The sequence below is a fragment of the Pseudoliparis swirei genome, chromosome 4 (assembly GCF_029220125.1).
Source record: "Pseudoliparis swirei isolate HS2019 ecotype Mariana Trench chromosome 4, NWPU_hadal_v1, whole genome shotgun sequence".
Classification (NCBI taxonomy): domain Eukaryota; kingdom Metazoa; phylum Chordata; class Actinopteri; order Perciformes; family Liparidae; genus Pseudoliparis; species Pseudoliparis swirei.
The window spans coordinates 10,064,655-10,089,963 of NC_079391.1; the positions used below are offsets into that span (position 1 = coordinate 10,064,655).

Sequence of the window (25,309 nt, forward strand, 5' to 3'; positions counted from 1 at the left end):
GAAGTCAGCAGGTAAACCGGACACTGAGCGGCAGCGCGGGTTTTATTCAATACACTGCGAGTATAGAGGAGGGAAGAGCACATTTGCGGTTTTATACGTTATATCTGTTAATTGTCAACGTGTGAATCTGTGTGTCTGTGCCGGTGACTGTGAACACATGAAACGTGCATGCTTGTGTTTTTTTCTGTGTGTGTGTGTGTGTGTGTGTGTGTGTGTGTGTGTGTGTGAAAGAGTGAGTGCTAAGGCGGCGTGAGGTTACCGGCGGTCGGCACTTAAGTGCGTTTCACGGCTCACTGGGCACTGATTGTGGAGAGGACAGCCAAGAGAGGGCAGTGAGAGAGGGAGAGAGAATGACACAGAGGGAGAGAGTATGACATACAGAGAGAGGGAGAATGAAAGAGAAGGGATCTGAAGAAAGGCAATATTTGTTCCCTCTGTGCCTCGTTATTGGCTCATTCTTCCATATTTCTGTGTTTGTGATCTCATATGGAATTCTGTTCATAAATATTTTAATGTTTTCCTGGCTGCTTGCACAGTGTGCACATACCCATCTGGGAATTAGACAGAAATATATGCAATATGCTGAATATAATGCGTGCAAGTGTTTCACTCACATTGTCATTAATACAGTCCGTTTAATTGTGTCATCTAAATATATAAAGGGTGCTCCTCCTCTTAATGTGCATTTTCTATCATTGTGTGACTGTTGTCTCCGTCCAGCGGAAGTGGTACACTTCACTGACACTTAGCAGAAATATATTATTGATGTGCTTTATTCAGCAGGTAGAGTGCGTCGTGAGACCATAACCAACGGCGCTTTAGTTTTGGCCCTCACATTTTACTCTCCAACCCTGTGGCCTGTTTCAATAGACCTCTTCACTTGCCTGCTTCAACTCATACATCACATGTCCCCCTACTCCATCATTGGAGATTAGTTATGGATATTTAGTTGTTGGTTTTTTTGCTGCACTTCGCCTAGATTATTCTCCAACAATACAGTACTTTACCGTCATGCACTTTCAGAAAAAATGTTCTTATGATTTTACAGTGTGCATTTTTTTATCCCTACTTTCACTGTGCCTTATGCTCTTATTTTATATTTCATGCACATTGTCACACTGCAGAAACACAACCTCAATCGTACATTAGTAGCAGATAGTGCCTGCCTTCAAAGGTTGTTAGCATGAGCTTCTGACCACACTGGCAGGAAATGGTTGGATCAAACAAGGAGAGTGAGGGAGTGATACAAAAAAGGAAATTAGAGATGAAATAGGAGGGATGAAGAGCGATAAGAGGAGAGGGATTCAGTTGCTGACTTTCACCTCCGCTCTATGTCCTCACCTTCCTCCTCCGTCTCCTCAGAGTTTTCTATTTCTGTTTCTGATTCCCTGACTCCCCTCTACCACCCATCTCCTTTTCCTCCCTCCTCATCCTTTTTCGTCTTCTTCCTCTTTCTTCATTTGCCCCCATGTGTCGCCCCCTTTTGACCCTGAAACCTCCCACACCAACCTAAAGGCCACAGCGGGAGACCCAGGCGAGGGTCTGGGTTGTGACGGTGGCAAAAGCTGGTGAGGTCTGTGTGTATGTTCTGCACTGTGGGTTGCTTCTCTACCCCCCCCCCCCCCTTCATTCAGACACTGAATGAGCCCCTGCCTGCCTTTCCGTCTTCACCGACGTTGCCTTGGAGACCATGTCAGACACATGGTAGTTCTCTGTGATTATTTGACAACAACAAAAAAGGTTTGGTTAAATAAAGAGGAATTGGTTGGGAGGGTGTGTGTTTGTGTGTGTGTGTGTTTGTTTGTGTGATAGTGAGAGAGTGGAGAGAAGAAGAAACAATGTATTAAGACTTAAGAGAGAATAACAGTGAGGGAGGCAGAGATGGAGGTAGAAAAGAGAAGCACTTGAACTTTGGGCGCATTTACATCACGGCCGAGGTGGAGCGGAGCCAGAGAGCAACCACTTGAAAATGGAGCATGGTCAATCCTTCTTCATATGCTTTCACTTGTACAATACTCCTGCTTTCATTATCTCTGTGTGTGTGTGTCTGTGAGTCTGTGAGTGTGTGTTTGTGTGTGTCTGTGTGTGTGTGTGTTTAGTTTAGTTTAATAACTGGATCCCCATTAGCTGACGCCTTAACGGAAGATCATCTTCCTGGGGTCCACAGAAAGGACAACATGTTATACATTAAACGTGAAAAATATAACGTGAAACAAACAGTTAAAAAATAGTACAAGATAGTAGTACAGAATAATAAAAAGGAATAAAGTGCATTTGTAATGTATATAAAGAAAGATCAGATGGCTACAAAAAGGAAAAAATGAGTAATTGCATGAAAAATAACTATGTTTGAGGAGGTTTGTGTGCGTGGGTGTGTGTGTGTGTGTTTGTCCATTCGCCCGTCCATGGCCAATGTCCCATACCACTGAACCCATGTGCTTAATATGTTTCTATGTTCATTTATGACTGTACCTCTAGTGCAGTTATTCTCAATTTAAATTGTTTTTTTTAATTTTCATTAACTCCTCCCTCTTTTTAACCGGCCGTTTAGGGGCCACAAGTGATCCACAACTTCTTCTACACTCGGCTGGATAAAAACAAGTCCTACTTAGTTTTGTCCAGGCCACATTTTGGACTTTGTTGTGGCTCAAATATGACGTCCATAAAATATGTGTTGTTCTTTTTTTGCCGACCTCAGTCCTACGCTTGTAGCCTTCCTCCTTCTATTTCTCTTTACTTCTCTCCTTTGTTCTCCTTTGATTTCAAAGGACATCCTTGGTTTATATCTCTTGTACTGCGTGTGATACTTGTGTGCATTTGTCTGCATATCTTGTCTGCATAATTGGTAGATGTGTGTGTGTGAATTATTTTAAATGTGTTACTGTGTGTGTGTGTGTTTTTAAGTTGACTACTCAGATCTACGGAATCGTACCTCTACTGTTTTATTTTCACCCAAAAGAGTGTCTGTGCTTTTAACCTTTTCGGTTAAGCAGTGAGAAAGAGAGGGAGGAGAAGAGAGAAAGTGGGACGGACAGACAGGCAGAGAGGCAGAGGACCGGAAAGTGAAATTGGCAAGCAAAAAAAAGAAGTAATGCCAAAACCGCAAACCACAAAGGCAAGATGAAAAAGGGGAAATTAAGCTTCATTGTTATGACAGCACATTGCAGATACTAACTAGCTCAGACAACTGTTTTGTAATCCAGTCCACTCGTCAGGACTGCATACAGGACAGATGGAGATAAATATACAACTAACTTTATATTATACAGAGGGAGAAGCACAAATAGCACAAAACAAATCCAGGACTAAACCAGTCTGATGGCTGTGGTCTCCTCTCTTCCAGTCTCCCTGGCTCTCTCTGAAAATCAATTCCTAGGGAACACAGTGACACGGACAAAAAACATTTCGTCTCGCACACACACACACACACACACACACACACACACGCACTAGTGTAATCAATATGTGTGCGAGCAATGCTGGGTGAGGAGCCCTTGATCAAAGTGTGGACTAATCACGAGTGATTACGGAGCACTCTGGTTTAGGACCGGGGGGTGGGGGGGGGGGCTTTTTCTTTTTATAAATGTGCACATTTTGCATTTGCTTGTGTGTGTGTGTGTGTGCAGCAGAGCGATCACACACTGTGAGGGAGGGCACTCAGAGACAACACACTGGCAGAGAAGTCCATACTGTGTCAGAAGGGTCCATGTGCAGTCATGTAATCGTTATATCCAATTAACTACAATATCTATCCTTCTCCTTCCTTCTCTCCGTTTCCGAGCCGAAGCCATCTCCTTCGATCAATTCCTTCAAATCTCCCTGGCTGCATCTACGACTCTCTTCATGCCATCATGTACTCGGGTGTCACCGGCCTCTCTCCATCTTTCTCCTCCTCCCTCTGTGCTTTTAGGCCCCAGTTCACTCTATCATTGTATCCATTTATCTGTTCCTCCCCCTCTGCTCTTCAGCCCTGCCATCCCTCCATTCCTCCCACTCCGTGTGCTCTGACAGCCCTGTCATTAGATGGCAGCGGCGGCAGTAAAGCAGTCACGATGATGGACTACGAGCTCCCTCGCCCTTTCTCTCTCCCACGATCTCCTTTGCTCTGCCCTCGCCATAAAAGCTCTGACCCGTCCTCGCCGTGGCATCTGTTCCACACCAGTCCGCAGGTGGCACTGCCCCGGTCCTGACCGTAAAGGTTGGCGGTGACTCATCTCACCGGCTGCACCCGTTAGCCTCCTCGTAAACCCTGACCCGACACACCTGTGGCCTCAGCTCCTCTCCGGATACGAGCCACCAGCAGCACCTGTGTCGGGAGTTCCAGAAATACACACACACACACACACACAGTTTTGTATGACTGTACCGAATGTATTACATCTCCTAAATGTGCAACACATTCTTAGTCACTTGAAGTTTAACATTCACCCGTCCTTCTAATATTTCTGCCAAGTCAAGCTTAACATGTTCCGCCTCCAGCGCTTTTGAGTTCAGTTTAGGGATGGACGTGTTTCTGCTTTCTTGCAGAGAGATGAGAAGATCGATATCACTCTGTGACAGAGATCACTGTCTGAGAGTGGCAACCCTCTTCTAATCCAACTCCCAGAAAGACGTTTTAGTCTCATCGAATATTTCCCAAAATGTTTTAGTATTCCTTTAAATTAAATCATGAAATAAATGACTTTTTGAGCTAGTTATAGCCGTCAGGACATTTGGTTCTCCTGCATTAGAACACATGCAGACACACACACCTACACACAGCTACACGTACACACACACGCTCCTGCACACACAAAATATGTGTGGCCATCATGACGGACACTCACCTCGGCTCTTTCCCGGGTGAACGTACATGAACCCCATTTGAGTTTATGGGTATTTTGTGAATGAGCGTGTGCATTTTGTGTGCGCGTGTGTATGTTGTCACCTTTCTCCAGCAGCAGAAATAGTCTAATTACCTTCATCTTCTCCTGCCTCCACTAATCAAATTAGACTACAGAGAATCCTAATTAAACCGTGCCTGCATCTGATGGCATTGGGTTCACACACACTCAAACTCATACTCATACTCACACACACGCGCACACACTCACACCACATCACGACACGATGTCAGCATTTTTTTTCACTTACGTACACTCAGATGATTAGCTGATGAGTGGTGAAGAGTTTTTAAGCTTCCCACTGACCAACAGAGTGACTAAGTGCATTAAGAATGAGTTGGGAAAGCACGGAGGGAATGCCGCACTCTGTGAGGTGGTTTGTGTCATTGATTTGTGATAACACAGTGATGCAATGGTAACGATGCTCAGAGGAAGCGGTCATGTATTCAATTGTTCATTGTCATCCTTCACGCGAGAGAAAGATAAACAGAATTGAATATGAAGACGTATAAAAAAGTATGAAGAGAGAGGGAGGGAGAATTTGAGTCAGAATCGGAGTTTATATGATCGATACATGGTGAGATCTTAACTTTGATTTTGGTCTGTGGCACAGAAACTTTAGAGTACTGTTGACATGTTGGCATGGAGCATGACACCGTGTTGGACCCGACTCCTGAAGGTGAGAGTTGTGCTCAACATGAAGCTTGTTGGATGAACAAACTATAGTTTCAGACAGGCTGGGTCTGTATTTATTCATTCATTTAGCGAACTGAATTAGAAAAGCATACATCGATGTATGACATTACTTTATATATATGTAGGGCTCAGAGAGACACTTTTTTTTTTTGGGAAGATTTTTTTCTGTCCGGTAGATATTATTTGGACGAGCATCATAGTTTTAGGCTATTTGACAAGTTGGGAGTGAGAATGTGAACATTTTAAGCTTCAGACTTTTCAGCTTCTTTATTTCCTAAGTAACGTATGAGACTTTTAAAAATGTTTTCTATGTTTTTTTCAGAAAGCTATGTTAATGTTCATGCCATCACACTCACGCACATGCATAGACAGACAGAAGATGGTGGATATTGTTGCCAAATGACTCTTTTCTGCAGGGCAGCACAGATTCGGTTACATTTTGTCCACTACCTTCCTTGCAGAGCACCTGCTGGCTCAACCAGCAGGCTTCAGTTTTCAGCTGAGCAATCGGGGCCTCACATTCGGAATAAACCTTAACATACTTCACACACACACACACACTTAAACACTGGGAAATGCCATTGATCTCAAATGTCCCCTGCCCTTTTAACAGCACCATAAATGCATGGTGGGTGGAGAGACAAGTACCAAAAAACCAGATAGATGAGGTTGGAGGGAGAAGCAGGGTAATCCTTCCTCACTTCCCCGGCTAATTAAGAGTGTGTGAGGCTAAGATGTATGAGGAAGAGGAGTGGAAAACCCCAACCTGTACCATCCAGAAAGAGTGTAATAGGGATATGGATGCTGCACAAATTCCAGGTAGGTGTAAACCTACTTGGCAATAAATACAATTCTGATTCTGATTCTGACGTGTTCTTCTTTGGAACTCTGTAGACTGTGTTTATCCGTGTTTATCTGTGTTATAGTGTACGATTTGTTGTAGTGAACGGGGGCGACCTTTTAAGCTGGCAGCTTACCAACCATTAGTCGATGGGATTTCAGAGTTAAGCCATCAAAGCAACTCTTTTGCTTAAGACAAGGACTGAAGAAAAGTGAAATGTGTTCAATGCGTGAAGCATTTTTCTGCCATGCATAAGCATGCAGCTTTTGTCTCTATGTGCACATTCTGACATTGTGAAAGCTATTATATTCCCCCGGCCTGGTGGGTCCCTCTCTCCTCCGCTGGCCAGACCCCAGGGTCCCAGAGTGCTGCAGTGTTTATAGACTGATTGTAAATGCCTGCGTCGGCAGGGGCCTTCTCTGTACTCAATATGTGAGTGTTGGAGGGGTTAAGAATGAGTGGCCGATGACCTCAGGGTGTCAGCAGGAGGTGGAATTGTTCTGAAAGGGTTAGCAGGTCCTTGGTTGTCAGTTATCTTCCTCACCAGGAATGGATGACCGGAGTCTTCACCACATTCAATGTTGTAACGCATAAATAAACCCTGCCTTCTACTCTATTGGCAGGTGTGTGTGTGTCTGTGCGTCTGTGTGTGTGTGTGTGTGTGTGTGTACTGCCAGCCTTTCTGCACACAGGAAATGGAAATGAATGAATCATGGAGGACAGATTAAGAGAATTGCAAGAGCTCATCACATCCTGTTAAATACTGGAAATGACTCGAGGCGAGGTCTCTCTCACTCCTCTCAACTCCTCCTCCCCCACCCCACCCCCGCCTCTGTCCATATCTTAGCTCCATCACTTCCTTCACTGTCTGTCGTTCTCAGGCGGTGGTTTAGCATTGGGCGAGTGATCACTGACTGGGCCTAAAACATGCTATGAGAATTAGCGACCCACACTGAGACTGGATGATGGATGATAGATGATGGCTGTGACCTGAATAGATGGCTTTGGGCCGGTCAGATGACTTCCTCCTACCGGAGGAGTAATGAGGAGAGGGCACAGGATTACCGCTCCATCACTCTGTGTTTATGGAAGCCTTACAGCGACCACAAAACAAATAGCACGGTGGCTATAGCCGAGTATAAATCTCACACACTGTGCTCGTCCATGCGAGTGTCCAATATGTGCTCGAAAAAAGCGACGCCTGTCTTTTTCTTTTCTGAAAAAAAAAGAAAAGATATGTCAGAGGGGTTGATGATATATCTCTTGCTCTCTCACATCCAGCCCTATGGGCGCTGTGTTTGTTTGTTGACTGGTGTTTATTTGGCTGCTCGGTGTCAGAGTGGAGCCTCGATAGGGGTGGTTTTACACCCCGAGGGAAAACCGTACGAGCTGAAAGGTCAGACGAGGTTACATCAGCGTCTCTTAGTAAACATACACACTTCCTCTCACACACTCACACTCTGTGTTGATGCCCTGAGCCCCAGTGGAGACGAGAGTAACTTGGTCCAGGAGCGTGCTTCCCTATGAATCCCAGAATACAACCAGTTGAAGGATGATGCATCGATCAGACGTCCGAGACTCCGCTGCTGATTGATGTGGCCTGGCTCCTGGCTCTGTAAGTGTCTGCCCGGGTCTCTCAGCATCACGTCAAGGGGAGGTCTCAAAACAGGGTTGGACAACTCGGCGGTGCGTATAAGGGCGGGAACAGCAGATGAAGGTCAGAAGAATGCAACGTATAAGGTGAGAAAAGGGCTAAAAGGGGAGGATGAAGCAAACGAGACAAGTAGATGTGAGCGCGATACCCGAAAACAATGTACCGCCGCTTTGTTCGAGATGAGGGAGCGCTGGCACAAGAGGGACGAGGTCAGGGTGTGTGTGTGTGTGTGTGTGTGTGTGTGTGGGAGAAGAAAGGCCAGGGATGGATACTGATGAGTGTGGGGGAGCGGGAACAGATTTGGGGAGGGGGCGGCCAGCTGAATTCTGTCGGGGTGGCAGGAGTAAACTGGCACTGTGGAGGCGGGCATATGGAGGGCAGGTTGGCACTTTGGCTGCCACCGGGGCGAGCACCTGCCGACGGGGGGAGACTCTGCCAAGAGGGAAGGGAGAGATGGGCTCTGTGTGTGGAACGTGGGAGTAAAGCAGCGTTTGGGGCCTCTGAAGATTTGGGATATTAATGAAGAGTCTAAGTCTATCAGACAACTGGGTGCCCTCTTCCAATGGAGACACACATGAACGCACACAGGTGGATACATGCAGGCACACATTCGTGCTCATTCCCCGACACCCAAACCTCAACCAGACACACACACATATACACACCTACATACACACACGTATCAGTCTCAAATAAACACTTAATAAACTAGAACGGGCACTCGGTAGAGCACATACCTTCGCATATCACAAGATTGGGCATTGAATTATGAACATTTTGGCATTAGTTGCATGCCAATTGGATAAAAATTGACCGCTATGGTAAAAAGAAGATTTTGACCTTTTCATGACCTTGACCTTTGACCCGATCAATCCCAAAATCTAATCAAATGGTCCCTAGATAATAACCAATCATCCCACCAAATTTTATGCGATTCGGTTTAATACTTTTTTAGTTATGCGAGTAACACGTATACAAATAAATAAATACACGGCGATCAAAACATAACCTTCCGCATTTTCAATGCGAAGGTAATAATAAACAGCCTTGATAATCAGGATAGCGTTTCAATCCTTCCCTACACAACAATGCACTCCCTAATTACACGTAACTGTTTTGCTGCTAACTAGCTGCTTATTCGTTCAGTGAGTTCCTCTCACTCCCTATTATCTTTTCTTGTGTCATTATTTGCTCCGAACAAATCCCGTTGTTTTACTGGAAACTTTTCCTGCGTGTAGCGGGAAGCAAGCCGATGATTTACGTTGTTATAACAGATATTGGATAATATAATTTTATAATAATATCTAATCTAATAAATATAATCTGAAAAAAATATAATATACTAAACTTAAGGTGTGTGCATAAATATGAATTTCTTCGTACATTTAAGCTTTTTTTAATCGGTGTGTTTGTCAGTTTTGGCTACTTAACACCGACAGATGCGAGAGCCAAAGGCCAATGCCCTCAATAAGCCGCTGTCAGAGAGGGTTTGTAACAGCCCACTGGAGCCCATCTGTATCCTATCACAGACAAACACACTCAAACAGATCAGTCTATCCCTGTATAGGTGCAAGCATATACTATTTCCTATTTTGTATATACATAACATATTTGGTTGTAATGTATGCCAGTGTGCATGTGTTTGTATGGGTGTCCACAAGTCTGTGCTATTGGTGAATGGTGAAGGGCAGTGACTCCGTGCTCTGGTTTTAGCCTTGGCTGCGGATACAAGTCTTTTGGCTGCCATGTTTTCCTCTGATCTGCCTCCCCTCTTTCATCACGAAAAAAAACCCACAGAGAGCAAGGCAGAGGGAGACGGAGAGGTTTAAAGGCTGGCAGCAACATCACGGCCTTGAGGTGTTATCTCTGCCCCTCACCGTGTTGGAGAGAGAGGGTGGAGGGGGGGGGGGGGGGAAATGGACTGTGGGAGTGATTGCAGCCGAGTCCACTTCTCTTTTTTGGGTTTTTTTTTTTCCCTGTGCAGAGCAGGATGCTTAGCAGATGGTCTTGTTCCCAGCGAAATGAGAATGAACGCAGTCAAATTTGCTTGCGTTAATTTCTCATCCCCCAGGTGAGACCTTAAGCACTCATGTACACAGACAACCACACTCAAACATTTACTCGCATTTCGCACGCACACACACACACACACACACACACACACATAGACACACTGACAGGCACGGCATTGCCCTGCTGGCTTTAAAGCACACACCAGCTGCATGCCGGAGGAGTGTGAAGCGTTCGCTTGGCTTAAGGAATGTGTTTCTAATGTTCATAGCCATAGCTTATGTTGCTTTGGAATCTAAAGAGTGTTACAAAACGCTTCTTGTCATCAGTCATCAGTAACCCAGTTGTCCAAAGACAGGGGGGTGTTTAAGGCCACGGGCTGACGACGCCGAAAGGGGGCTCAATCGGCAATTAGAGGTAGCAAGGGATACTAACAGGGAGGAGGAGATGTTCATCCGCAGATGAAGACTAAATCCTTTCATTCTCTCCTCATCTTCCCTCCCTCCATCCCATGCTTGCTTCGTGGTGAGATGAGAGCTTCTGCTTTGTAACGTCTGCTTCTTCGTGTTCGTGTGTTTCGAGGATCCAGACTAGTCCTTAGCTTATCCCTCAAAGTGTGTGTGTGTGTGTGTGTGTTCTGTGAGGATAGAAGCGCCTTAGCCTCCCTTATCTTCTTACACTAGGACGCCTGCTATTGCTGTTTGAACCCCCCAAGGGGGGAAAGGAAGTATTGGAAGGAGGGAAACAAAGTAGTGTGTAAAGTATCCTAATCTTTATATTCATTGGAACATCACTGTCATAGCTGTCTTTGTAGCAGTGGATCATGATGGACGTCACAGTGTATCTCTTTGTGAAGCACAATGGGCACATACCATCTCTATAGAGCTTTCTATCAGCCGTGTAAGTTCATCAGCAGGAGCTAGAGAGGGCTGCTGGATTTTAAGGACGCCTGCATTGTGAAGTCGCAAAATGTTGGCTGAAGGAAAAGCCTTTCACGTTCTTTGACCATCACCTCCTGAGGCTATTGAGAAAAAGGTTGTGATAGAAAGAAACTCTTAAAACCCTTGAATAACACTCAACACGCACGTAAAGAACGACCACATGTCCCGCCGCTCTTTAACCGGCGCGTCGTAGTTCTCGGGCAGAGTCGTGACGATGAGCTGAATGCAGTCTGTCTTTGTCCCGGACGTGACCATCGCATTAATACAGCACTAATACAACACAATGTTTGCTGCATGCTAATCATGCCGCTCTCTTTCTCATCCTCTCTTTCTCTCATAAAAGTCTTCTGTTGAGAGGCTTGTGAGGAAAGGAGGTGAGAGAAGGCAGACTTCTAAGGGCTGTCATCTCACCACAGCAAAAACACGAGATGGAAGTTTCATATGATAGATTGATTATTTTTGCGTCGAAAAAAAATCATGTTTATATTCTCTTATTCAATGTGTTGACAGAAAGCAACAATGACTGCATGTAAAGGCTTTGTTAGACGATACAATTGAAGTTTGTCTGGCATGACTGAAAAGCATATTTTCCCATCAACAGACACAACCTACACCACATAGACCTACATCAGAGAGAGGAGGATACAGAGGAGCCCACATGATCCGTTATTGCAGTCATTGCGTATACCTATCCCACATCGCCAGAACACTAAGAGGAGCTGCGCCTCAGCCGCGTCGGGAGCACCTCCAAAACATCCAGAACACCTTGAATGAAAAGCATCATTTGGCCTCAACGCTTGTTGTGAGGTCTTGACATTTGGTCCAGCGAAACAAAGCCCTCCCACCCCTCACTCCACCCGAACACACCGCCGTTGAATAAACAAGACCACTTCAAAGCAGCTCAGTGCCCATGCCAACAGGCCTGAGAAGACGAGGAGAGGGAGCCACTGCATATACTGGAATGAATCAGGAGGGGGGGGGGTGCGTGACTGCTATTAATGGCCTAATAATGTATTGGGCTGTTTTGGCAGTTGTGGAAAGGGTGACGGGGGGCAGAGCGTAGAGGAAAAGGGGTTGACGGCGTGTCACGGCTAGTTAAAAGCAAGCTGGGAGAAAAGAGAAAGGCCTTGTTTGTCGGGCTAAATGCTGTAAATAACATCAGAGTGCAGCTAAATGGAAATCAATGCAATTACCCTATTAGCATGAGCTTGAACTCACACAGGCCACTGCTCCATCGCTCTCTCTCGCCCCTTTTCTCACTCTCCATTTCTCCATTTCCTATACATGCATCCCTCTCTGCATGATGTGGATCGTCACACCAAAGGAACCATACTTTACAACATGTGTATGTTAGGATTAGGAATGCTCAGTACGGATGCCGCTGGGTCGCCCCCGTTAACTCCACTGCAAGTGTAATGATTTTGTTTAGATTTGCATAACCCCCTTAATCACCCCTATTTTAATACCTCACAATTGCGGGAGGAGATTATGCTGTTAAATGGGAACTCATAATTAGATAAATAATTGGTTTGGCTATCATCGTCCCTGCGCCATCTGTTTGAGGGTATGCGTGCGCGCGTGTGTGTGGGGGTGGGTCGGTGAAAAGATACGGAAGTAAGTGTGTGTGTGTGTGTACGTAAAAGGGCGAGGATAATGGAAAAGAACCAAGGTTTTATGGAATATTATGTTATTATTTTTTTCACAAAGAGATTGTCCTTGTGTTTTTACATAACTCTCCCACTCGTATTCATCAATTCAGTGGTTCTCTTCTAATGTGTTAAGTTTCACATGAGAATAAGTGATATCGGAGGCTTTGAAACTCAGAGACCAAAGTCCTTGCTTACAATAAAGTATTGTGAGCTTAGAGCTGTTTCATCTGTTGAAGTGATGTGTTTACTGTGATTGCCAGTCATTGCCATGCTGTGTGTTACAATGTGTTTTCACAAATTTACAGGTGTTTATGGGTGTTTGTATGTGTAAAAACAGCTCTTTGCTGTTTGCCTCCTTCATCTCACAGGTTTCTTTTTTCCCTCCGTTTCTTGATGGAAACAGTCACATCTGCTGCCGACTGACTCCATCTGCACTGGCCCCTTCTCTTCCCTTTCCCCCACTCTCTTATTTGAAGCCTTCCTCCCTCCTTCGCTCTGCACCTTTTCCCCTTTTATTTTCTTCCCTTTTCTGCAGGAAGCATGACACTTAAATCGTAATTTACGTAACCTGCCATTGCATCCCAAATTCCCTCATCATCTTTGTTTCTTTCTTCGTCAGAGTGTTTATTCTGGTGTCTCGCTGCTGGTGTATTGAAGGGAACAGGCGGCGAGGCTTCATCTCTACAATGAGATCGAGGAGGGAACAATTTATTCTAATTAGCAGTTAAGATATTCTCCATGAAGATTACACTCTTAACTAACTGCTGCTGCAATTAGGGCAGTATAAGTATCACATGAGAATGGAGGTACAATGAGTGAACAAGTACATATATTGTGTGCTTGTCTATGTTTGTGTGTGTATGCACTTGGGCAAAGTGCTGAGTGGGTTAAGGGTGTCTATGTGCTCTGAACATTCCCACTGACAGCTAACAATTATGCTGCCGCCAGTGTGGCTAATAGAGGAGTGTACATTGTTAATTATGTCACAGCAGTGAGGTGGAAAGGTGGAATACATTTGAATAATGGGAAGAATGATATAACGGTCTTCTCAATTCCTCTGCCTTTTCTTTTATAAGTCTAATGAAGGGTGTCTGTGGATGTGTGTGTCCACCCAGACCCCGGAGCCTTTCAAATGTTCATAAAAATAAAACAAACTCACATATCTACCATCACACACACACACACACACACACAGACACACGTCCTCTCTCTCTTTCTCTCTCACCCTCAAACACACACACCCACGGTAATATCGAGAGGCAGAGAAGGGTACGTCTAAGTAGTGCGCTCGTGCCTGGTTTTCCAGATCAATTATGTGTGGCTGGGTGATCGATGCGAGGGCTTAGCGGAGTGGAGAGAGCTAATGGGCAGGTCAGTGGCTCAGACACATCCTGGCTCCCCCTGCCTATTACCACTACGTCTGTTAATAGGCCTCACCGCACTCCCCTGTTGCTCACACACACACACACACACACACACACACACACACACACACAGACGCTTGGATAGTAGGAGGAAAGCGAGGAGGGAACATAGCCAAGCATGCTCTATCCACAGACCTACTCCCAGTCTTATCCCGTGTTTCTCTCACACATCTCCTTTCCTCTCAGCTTTAGTTTTCTTGTTTGCTTTTGTGGGCTTTGACCTGTTTTTTATAGCAAGGCTTCGGAGCTGCACCATATGTTGAAGCATATGCATGGATGTAAATAAGTGATGGGGCAGATAAGCTGAATATTGAGAGCCACGTAAAGTAAACATGAAAGAGATTACTCTGCAACCCTCATTTTATCTCCATAAAGTCTCCTGTAGCTCACAGAGGCTTGAAGACAGATCATGCTCTGCATTTCTAATTGGTTGAATGATATAGGTAGGTGTCTTGCAATTGGTCTGGTGTGACTGTCAGTCACAAGGTGTCTGATGTTTGGCTGTGAATCTGGGGTCTGGGTTAAAGGGTCAAGACATCAAAAACTAGAACGGGCACTCGGTAGAGCGCATACCTTCGCATGTCACAAGATTGGGCATTGACTTATGAACATTTTGGCATCAGTTGCATGCCAATTGGATAGAAATTGACCGTGCTATGGTAAAAAGAAGATTTTGACTGATCCATGACCTTGACCTTTGACCCGATTGATCCCAAAATCTAATCAAATGGTCCCCGGAAAATAACCAATCATCCCACCAAATTTCATGCGATTCAAGAATATGTTGACCTTTTCATGACCTTGACCTTTGACCCGATCGATCCCAAAATCTCATCAAATGGTCCCCGGATAATAACCAATCATCCCACCAAATTTCATGCGATTCGGTTTAATACTTTTTTTGTTATGCGAATAACACGCATACAAATAAATAAATAAATACACAGCGATCAAACATAACCTTCCGCATTTTCAATGCGAAGGTAACTAATTGAACTGTATACGTTTTATTTCAAGTTGGTGTGTATATATACAGGACTGTCTCAGAAAATTAGAATATTGTGATGAAGTTCTTTATTTTCTGTAATGCAATTAAAAAAACAAAAATGTCATGCATTTCTTATTTTTTACAAATCAACTGAATATAAGCCTTTTATTCTGATTTATTGCTGATAAACTCAAATATCCTATCTCTAAATATTAGAATATCATGAAAAAGTATACTAGTAGGGTATTAAACAAATCACTTGAATTGTCTAATTAACTCAAACACCTGCAAGGGTTTCCTGAGCCTTGACAAACACTCAGCTGTTATAAATCTTTTTTACTTGGTCTGAGGAAATATTAAAATTTTATGAGATAGGATTTTAGAGTTTTCTTAAGCTGTAAGCCATAATCAGCAATATTAAAAGAATAAAAGGCTTGCAATATTTCAGTTGATTTGTAATGAATCCAGAATGCATGACACTTTTGTTTTTTTAATTGCATTACAGAAAATAAAGAACTTTATCACAATATTCTAATTTTCTGAGACAGTCCTGTATATATAAATATATCATATGTATGCAGTATTTATGTCTGTTTTGCCTGTCTTTTGTTTCAAGATGGACATAAATTGATGGGCACTTTCTAAAATGTATATTATTATGTTTTGAAGACTCTGCTATGGGTATAGTTAAAAATTTCACTGAAAATGAGCACCATGTTTCAGATTTATTTCATTTAATAGCATTAGACTATACATTCATGCCTAATACATTGGTACATCCGTCCATTTCCCAGTGATTACCACCTCTTGGTATACTTGTATCAATTAAGATGCATTGATTAATTTACATAACATTTTCTAGAGCAGTGGTTTAGGGTTAGGGTTACAAAATGGACAAATCTTGAATCTTAGTTTAGGTTTCTACTCGATCACATTTAAAGCTGAAACAATTAGTCAATTAATGAATTGGTTGGGTTTTCTGAAAAGCCCATTCATAGACAATTAATCAAGCAATTCATTGTACAAATAATTGATAATGAAAATATTCATAAGCTGCAGCTCTATGCTTTCTCTCTGTTTGTATACTAACACCATTATTCATGTGTATGACAGCTGTGCACAGCTGTGTGGTCGCACAATGACGACAGCAGGTCAGCAGTGAAGTAACAAAAGCAAATGGGGGGTAAAACAATGCAGGGCCTCACTCCTCTGTGAGATATCTCCCTTTACTTACTGCCTTTACATCTATCCCTCTCTCTCTTTCTCACTTAATCTGTCGCTTCGCTGGGCCCCTCCTCTGCCTTCAGTGTGCCATCTGATCTGCATGTTAATTACCTCCATCAGCTTAATTTAATATCTGCCTGGGAAGAATGTGGAGCACACACCCCAGAGGTAACGCACATGGCCTGCAGCCCTCGCTCTCACAAGCGCATACAGTATGCTTGTATATGCACAGACCTACACAAGGCCCGTTGGTTTTCTTTTTACAATTGTTTGCGCTTGCTTGGATGGCCGAGGTGTTGTGTGGGTGATGGAGGTAGGAGGCAGAGCCCAGCATTTATTCTGGATAGAAGGCCCAGAGTAATAGGAGGCCCAGGCAGGATGTCCAGAAGGGGGGCTGAAGTCTTTTCTACCCCAGCATCTCTCTAAGTGTGTATCCCCATGGCGAGGGCTAAAAGCTCTGCCGCTTGTCGTCCACATAATAGAGGCGAGGCAGGAGGTGGGCGGGGGGGAGTTTGTGCCATTTGTCTTTGAGAGGAGCGCGGGAGTTCAAAAAGGAGGTGAAAGAGCCATTCTTTTTCGATGCCTTGGGGGAGGAAAGCGTGCATGCTTTCACAGGGCACCGCAATTCATCCACCAGACGCCCCCATGTGCATACGGGTGTGCACAAGACGTGTACACTCACACACAAATGTGATACAGACCTTCTCATTCTCCGTGTAACCAACACTACAGAGTACTTGGTGGAGCTGGAGTCAGTTGTGAGTTCACAAGGTGTGTGATTCCATCGTAGCTCTAATAATTAGAACCGTTGTTATTACGATCTCCCAACACACACACACACACACACACACACAATCGCTCTCCTTCTCAGCCATGCAACGAGGCTGTGTCTCTAGTGGCTGATAGATTGAAATGAATGTAACAGCAGTCATATCCTTCAAAAGCCTCTCAAAAGCTTAAGCCCCTTTATTAAATTAAGCTAACGATGCCTAAGGCCAGGTCCACCGCTGAGTGAGAGAGAGAGAAATAGAGAGAGAGAGAGAAAGAGAGAGCGGCAGAGTGTAGAAGGTACATAGGGAGGTAACGACTGCAGAGATAAGGAGACGGGGGAGAAGGCAATGTTAGGAACGAGGATGTGAAATGGCAAGTAGTCAAATCAATGAAGGATGGTGGGAATTTAGTATCAAAGAAAGGAGGAGGAGGAGGAGGTAAAGGAGGGCTGGTGAAGGAGGAGGAGGAGGAGGAGGAGGAGGAGGAGGAGATAATACCCTGCAGCCTCCCATAGATGTACAGTAGTGCACCTGCGGCTGAGAAGAGGAATAGTAATTAGGAAAGTCTCGTTGTGGGAGACACACAGTGCAAATGAGTATTTTGGAAAGTATCTCACAACAACATAAAGGTCTATGTTTGAGCTTAAAAATGGGTTCAGCATGTCCAAGCTATTCTTTCAAACAATGTATGTTACATTTTGTGATAAAAGCTACATTATTATTGTTATCTCATATAGCATTTGTGAGCCTTTATGGTTTTTATCTACCTGCTCTACATATTGGTAAGCTTATTGACCTTGACTAAAACATTGAAAGGCGATTAATAGTCACAGCATTTCATTGTTAAAATTAATTAGTTGTATATGATGGAGAAAAAAAAAGGTATTTTTAGTACCTCGGATGAATGTCGTCATGCTGAATTATCTGGTGCTTCTTAAATACTAAAACATATTTGTAAATATAATTGTGATACCAGATATTTGACTATTTTTTCTTGTAATGAGTTATCCCTAATAGCAATGACTAATCACCCGCAACGACTAAAGACTCATTAGTAATCAGTGGTTTTTAAAAAGACCATAGAAAATGACAAATTGACTAAAAGATATTGTCAACTAAGTCCTTTTAATGCCCAAAGGACTGATTATGTGACTAATTGAACAGCAGGGGGCTGCCTTGGTGTCCCGAGCTGTCCTGGGGGTAGCATGTGTGCAGACAGCAGGCAGATCAAAGGCTGAGGTCTCCGTGCTGCATCGTTGGTCAGGACGCCGTGTATACCTGCTCCGTCCCTCGCAGGTCAAGTAGAGGTGAGGGATACACTATCACTTGAATGAAAGACGAAAAACGGCGGCATAATCACAAACTGCATCTTGACACACACACACACACACACACACACACACACACACACACACACACGATATTCACTCAGAGAAGACTTGTGCTGGCTAAAGGGGAACGCTATGTAAGCTGGGTTTCTTTTCTATGCTGTGCCTTCAGTGAGCACAGAAGTGAGCCGAGGCGGGAGACACATCATGTATAATAGGCCGGCGTTTAATCCAATGCAAGCAATTAGCAATTTACAGCCCACAGAGAACAGGGCCTCATCCCGCTTCCTCCCCAGACATCACCTGTTTAATCCTTATTTTCATCCGTGGCTTTGGGAGCACACCCTGTCTTTACTGCTTACAAGTGCAGCTTTGATTTTACAGCCTGTGCAGTCTCTGGTATCTAATCCACAGTAAAACCATTGATAAGCCAGAAAGGGTAAGAGGTTGTCAGCTGAGGCTTCGCTGTGCTTTTGGTGGGTGACTGTCCCCTTGTGGACACTTGATGCAATTACTGTTCTTTTTATTAACCTACTGTATGTACTGTATAGTCATGCAATATTAGTAACGAGCAAACAACAAAGGGGTCTTTAATATGTTGGTGATTGCAAACTGTCGTTAAAGCTTCAGTTGTATCCCAAAAAAAGAAAGACAATATATGTATTTTTTAAAAACATGATATTCAAATTAATAAAACAAAAAACAATAATATGGTCTCTCAAAACATATATAAATAACGCAGGCTAATTGTTGTTTAAGAACAATCGATGAATAGATGATAGGTGGTATTTATATATCCTCCCTATCATTTATCATATTGAATGTGGTGATATAAGTTCATCACAGATTTGTGGTTATTTTTAACCGAACAGGAAGGGACTCCCTCTCGATCCTGGTCGGGGATGGACCGGACATTCTTTATCACATGGGGGGCAATGCGGGGTCAGCTCCGTGGACTGGAGGCGTGACGGGGGGAGCAGGTGCTTTTACCCCCCGCCCCCCTCAGGCTGGACTGTCTGTCTGTCCGGCCCCCGCCGGAGAGGAAGCCCCACCTCCCGGCTCCCAGCAGCCGGCCGCCCCTCTCCTCCTCTCCCCGGCTCTCTGCTGCGCTGCGCTCCGTCCCCGTGGCCACGCTCGGCGTCGGAGCTTCCTGCGTGACAACAAAGTGCAGACTCTCTGTTCTCGACGGAGGGATGGCTCCGCGCTTTGACCGCTAACGGAGGGACACATTTACTCATTTGAACACTGGATTAGCCCAGACGTGTTTGCGGTGAGTGTAAACGTGTCACGCTGTAGTTATTATGCCCTCAAACCTGGAGGTTGTTCGCGTGAGCGCGCGCGAGCCCACGGCGAGGGTTACATTGAGGAAGTCATTGCGATATAACGGGGGTTAGTTTTTGTTTTTTCTTTTTCTTTTTTCAAAGGTCGGTGCCGAGCCCCTGTGTGTGTACGCGGATGTGCGCGCGCGTGTTTTGTGTGTGAGCGCGCGTGTGTATGTGTGTGCGTGTGAATGAGAGACGAGAAATACAAGAAAGAGAGCGTCAGTGCTACTGAAAGAAAGAAAGAGCCACTCCCGTGGGTTCAGGTGGCAGTTTAAGATGTTTTTTGTGATTCTCTGATGTTTATAATCCGTCTCGTTAAGGTTTCTCCTTTCCCTGAAAGGAATAGCGCGCGACCCCCACCCCTTCAAATTAACTTCTCGTAACATTGTTACCGGTGCGCTGTTGTGAATATTATGAAAAGCGCAGCCCGCAGGGTTTCTGCGTAAGCTATCGACGCTCACTGTGGGTCCTCCATGCACAACTGTAATACTGGCTTTACTTGCATGGTCTGTAATTTCAAAAACTCCAGTCACGATGGCTCCTGTAACTTCATTGGACGGCGTCTGGTCGGGGTGGCTGCCTCAGAGCAGCCCGGCCATGAATGGGGCATTTTCTCTGTGTGTGTGTGTGTGTGTGTGTGTGTGTGTGTGTGTGTGTGTGTGTGTGTGTGTGTGTGTGTGTGTGTGTGTGTGTGTGTGTGTGTGTGTGCCTGCGTTAGTGACACATGGTGACCATTTGCTGCTCCCGAGTGAAGGCTTTGACCCTCTGCCTGTGTGTGTGCGTGCGTGGATACGTGCGCGTGGCAGGTGGACCGTGTTGAATCACTTCCCACGCGCTCCTTCACTTCTCTTGAACTCCAGGCGCATACAACAGCTGCTTCTGTTGAGAACACACGCGTGCACCTCTCGGGTTTGAAACGGGGTCTACACACACACACACAGCCGCGAAGCAACAGGCTTTACTGAGCACACTGTGCGGCGCGGTGAGTTTATCTGCAGCCAGAAGGAGCTCTGTTGTGTGTTTTAGCTGCTGCTGATAAGGTCGGCCATACCTGCAAGAGCAGGGAATTAGAGCCTGCTGGTTTTTATGGTGGCCCTGCTGGGGCCTTTAACAGCTTCTACTGGTGATAGAAATAGATCATTGATCTGCCATGGAAGAAAGATATCCGTGAGATACCTGTGTGCTGTAATTTTGGGCATATTGTGGTGTCCATTATTATCTTAATGCGACTTGCATGGATTATAGAGGAACGGCCCGACATGTTTGAGTTTCATCTTCTTTCTTTTTTTTTGTATAACGACACACTGTCCTACAGAAACCACAACAAACAACACATCTCACGTTTTCATGGACAATGTTTTCCGGACATGTATTATTTATTTATTATATAATATACCATCATTAACTTACCAGAGAGACTATTCTGCCATGTGCCAGGTTTCAAATTAGAAATTTAAATGACAAGCAATACTCTAGAATTTGGCACTTTTTTCTTTTCACATGAACAGCTGGACGTAATATGACATATGGCGCATGTATCCTATTTGGTTTTCAATCACTGTGTGTATTTTGATGAGAGGCTGAATCCAGATTAAGTCATAGTGGATGAATGTGCTCTCAAAGTGTGTTCTAGTTGTATGAGTGTTACCTCCTCTTTATTAACTATAACACCGTTACCACTGATGGCAGCCAATGTCATTAATACGCTATGACCATGTCCTTACAGACCCCCCCCCCCCCCCCCAACATTTGACCTCAGACTGCTGTCACAGTTTTGATCTCCGCTCGCTGCCTTTCACCATCATGTGTCATCACACTGTTGTTGACATTATTTACATTTTCAGAAATCATTAAGTGCACAGTTTAGAGAACAGAATAGTTTTGTTCATGCAATAGTTTTTTTTTCTTTCTGCAAATGATGTTGTAATTACATTTAACTAAAGCTGTGGAGCAGAACAGGGAGCCTGTCAGGGAGCTGCTAGATTTGAATCGGTCACTGATTCGAGATATGTGAGTGATTTGGATTCATGGCATAAAAGTTAACTAAAACTGGATGGATATGATGGAAACAGTGTGTGGGCCATTGCAATGTATTTTCATACATTAATATTGTGTAAGATCAGTGTTAAGCAGTATTAAATTGCATGCTTGTTGTAACCTATAACACAACTTCTCAATGTGTTCCCCTACCTGGTCGATATCCACTGTACCTCTCATAATGTTAGTGAACGCACAATAATGCTCTCCATAAAAAATTATTTGACGCATGCTTAAATTATTGACCCTGCAAACATTTTTCCCAAGTGGTCCGAATCCCTGTGGTGTTTGTGTGTGAGTGTCGTCGTAATAGCAAAAAAACGTGTTGCCTGTGGCAGTAATCTCAGATCTGCATCACTTCTAAAATGCAAAGAAAGTGTTTTCAGAGAAACAAACTTAAGTAACCTGGACAAACCAAACCTCCTCGGCCGAAGCTGTGAGTGAGCGAGCTCCCAGCGGATGTCTCCTCCCTCGTCACTCACCGTGTTTACATGCATTCTAATAACTGGCTCTGAAATCGAATTATCCGTTTCATGTAAACACCTTTGTTCGACTATGTGCGGTCCGACTACGATCCGATTAACACCCCTGGATAACTCGATCCGATCAGGTTGATAATTCGACTATCGCGGCATGTAACGGTGAATTGGATTAGGAACTGGACTTTGCGTCTTTGCGCATGCTTGAGATCCCTCCTCCCCCCTCCCTCCCATGTCGTGACCCGGAAGTCGAAAGAGACGATAATGTCACTATTAACATCATGCAAGAATAGTAGAGGGCTGTAGCTTCGCCTTGCTCTCTGTTCGCCATCTTTCTCGAAATGTTGATGTTGTTGTTGTTGGTGGTGGTGAAGAGGTCAAGCGGAAATGGCTGCATCACCACGAGTTGTAATGAAAACAGCGCCGCCTATCGTATCGGATATGACATGCTTTCGGCCAATGATTCAAATTACTCACTGCCATGTATATTGGGATAACAGCAGACCCCCCAAAAGATAGCATCGTCCGACTAAAGCAAGATTCAAATTATACCATCATGTCAACGCACTGAGTGACTCACATGTGTCTGAGGACAGGACAGGATAAGAGTGGAAGATTATTTATGCAAATTGTGCGCCGAGAGCAACAGAATTTAGTTCCTTGTGATCTGCCATTTAAATTGCGTTGAACCCTTAAATGTGAGAGCAGCCTGAACTCGGTTGGCATGTTCTCAGGTGTCGTCGTCGTCGTCCTGCTTGTCATGCTGCGGTAGCCGGCAGTGCTGCGAGTGTCTGGGGGGCTAGACGGCAGCTGTGTGGAGCAGAGTGTTGGTGACAGTTTGTCTGTGGCAACAGCACCTGGCTCTGTTTAGAGAGTGATTAGGAGAGTCCCAAGCAGCTCCCCATACTGTTTACACCAGGAGCCTGGAGTTAAAGGTGACCCACTTTGCATTTCCTTATCAACAGACCCCATTGATACCTTTGAATAGCACCGACTGTGGAGAGGCCTTTGCATGTGTTTACATGGTTTCATATCAGAGACAATAGGATGTGTTTGACTGGGCAAGGCTCGGATTTGACTAGCACTACAACAATGTCCTGAGGTGGTAGGAAAATGTTGTTGCGCACGGTGCACACGCACCGCTCTCTTTGTGCGTCGGCTGCGTGGTCTAACAGTGTGGTGGAAGCAAAACCACTCTGGGGCGTTTAGGAAATTCAGGTTTTCCTCAGCCGACATGTCTCGGTCTCTCCCGTCGTCTTTCTCTCGTCGCCTCCTGTCGGCCCTGTTTGGTGCCTTTTCGCTTTTTGGATGGAGAGTGTGAGTGATTGTGTGTGTGTGTGTGTGTCCAAACATCCCCTGCTGGGTGTAAAAACAGGTAGTAAAGGTTGTAAATGTGATGACCGGTGACGACAGCTGAACAAACAGGTCATAAAGTATTTATCTGAAAGGAAGACAAACAGAACGTCGGTGGTGCAGACCGACAGATTCACAGATAGAGGAAGAAGTGGTGAAGTAGATAGCAGCAGAACCAGAAGCTTCCTGTGGCTCTTCTCTTCTTTTCTTGCCTACTGCTTTTCACTCAATTGTCGGTGTGCGTGTGTGTGGTTTTGTGTGTGTGTGTGCTTTTGTGTGTGTGTGTGCTTTTGTGTGTGTGTGTCAACAATTAACTGTACATGTAATGAAATGTGTGAGAGATCACTTCAAACAGTGTCCTGATCTCTAATGACAGAAGTCTGCAGGTAATGTAAACAAGGGTTTGCGGCCAAATGAACGCTGCACTAAGACAACTGTTTGTTCCCGTTTGCTCTTTTGTCAGAGTTTAACTGAGAATCTTAGTTTTTCTTTTTGCAATTCATTTAGTTTAAATAAGTTTATGTGAATGCGCTGTAGATGACATACACATCTCTTGTTCTTTTTCTCACATATTCATCTGTGGGTGTGTCGAGCAGATGTCAACAGGTGCCCATTTCTGTTCAGAGGAAGGATAATTGAGTATATGTCATTTGTATTTGTTTTTAGCTTCACATTTGTTTCACTTTATATTGGCACTTATTTTAACATTTCTTTTGACTTGGCTTGATTGTATCTTTGTCTTTTTTTCTTCTTTTTACTCCCTACACATTTGTTTGTTTGTTTGTTTGTTTGCCAAACTTGAGCGTTGCGTTTGTTGTGCCTTCAAAAGGAAGCGCAGTGCAAGGCGGTTGAGTCACGCTGTTCTTTCTTCGTCGGCACGAGGTCCCATCCTGAAGACGGATTCCCCGAGGAGCACGCAGCACATTGATCGGCACTTTTACATATAACCAGCACAACATTTTAACATTTAACCGGCAACATTTTCACAATGTTGACGTCGTTTTTTGTTTGTTTGTTTTTCACTCATCAGCTTCAATTGCTCGAGGAAAAAAAGAAAACATTTTCATTCACACAAAAAAAAACTAAACCCATGCTACATTCACCAGACCCGACCACACTATAGATATCTTTAGATTGTTTGTATGTTTGTGTAGCTGATGTTTGCTTTTGTCGTTTTCGTACTCTAGGGCCTGATAAGCATTGGCCAAACAAACACAACACAGGCAACATGAGAGCAGTAGATAAGGGAACCGTACACACACACACACACACACACTCAATACTGACCATACTTGACTTTTGCCCTCACCCAATAGGGCTTCTTTCATTCAGCACTGTGGCGCGTGTGTGTGGCTCTGCATGTATCGTACAGTGTGTGTGTGTGTGTGTGTTCTTCTATCTGTCTGGTCCTTGTGCTTTCTCCAGTCACACTCTCACAGTATAACCCAGCATTGTGCTGAAGGCTACTCTTCAACAAAAGCCTTTTCTTTCACTATCACATCATCATCTCTCTTTTCCCTTTTATCTGTGTCTTCTCTCTCTCTCTCCTCAACATGTCTGTCTCTTTGCCTCTCTCGCTTCCTCTGTTTCTCTCCCTCTCCGTCAGAGATATCTGCTATATCAGCTGACTGTCATATTGTGTGTGAACATGCCTCCTTGTGCATGAGGTCACGGGCGAGAAGCAAAGTGGCTTTCGTGCCCTCGCACGTT

General features: G+C 44.5%; 1 protein-coding gene across 4 annotated transcripts in view; it reads left to right on the top strand.

Annotated features, from left to right (window-relative positions):
- The window catches only part of gse1b (Gse1 coiled-coil protein b), a 165,335-nt gene that overhangs the window by 104,076 nt on the left and 35,950 nt on the right, over positions 1 to 25,309 (top strand). The window lies entirely within an intron of this gene.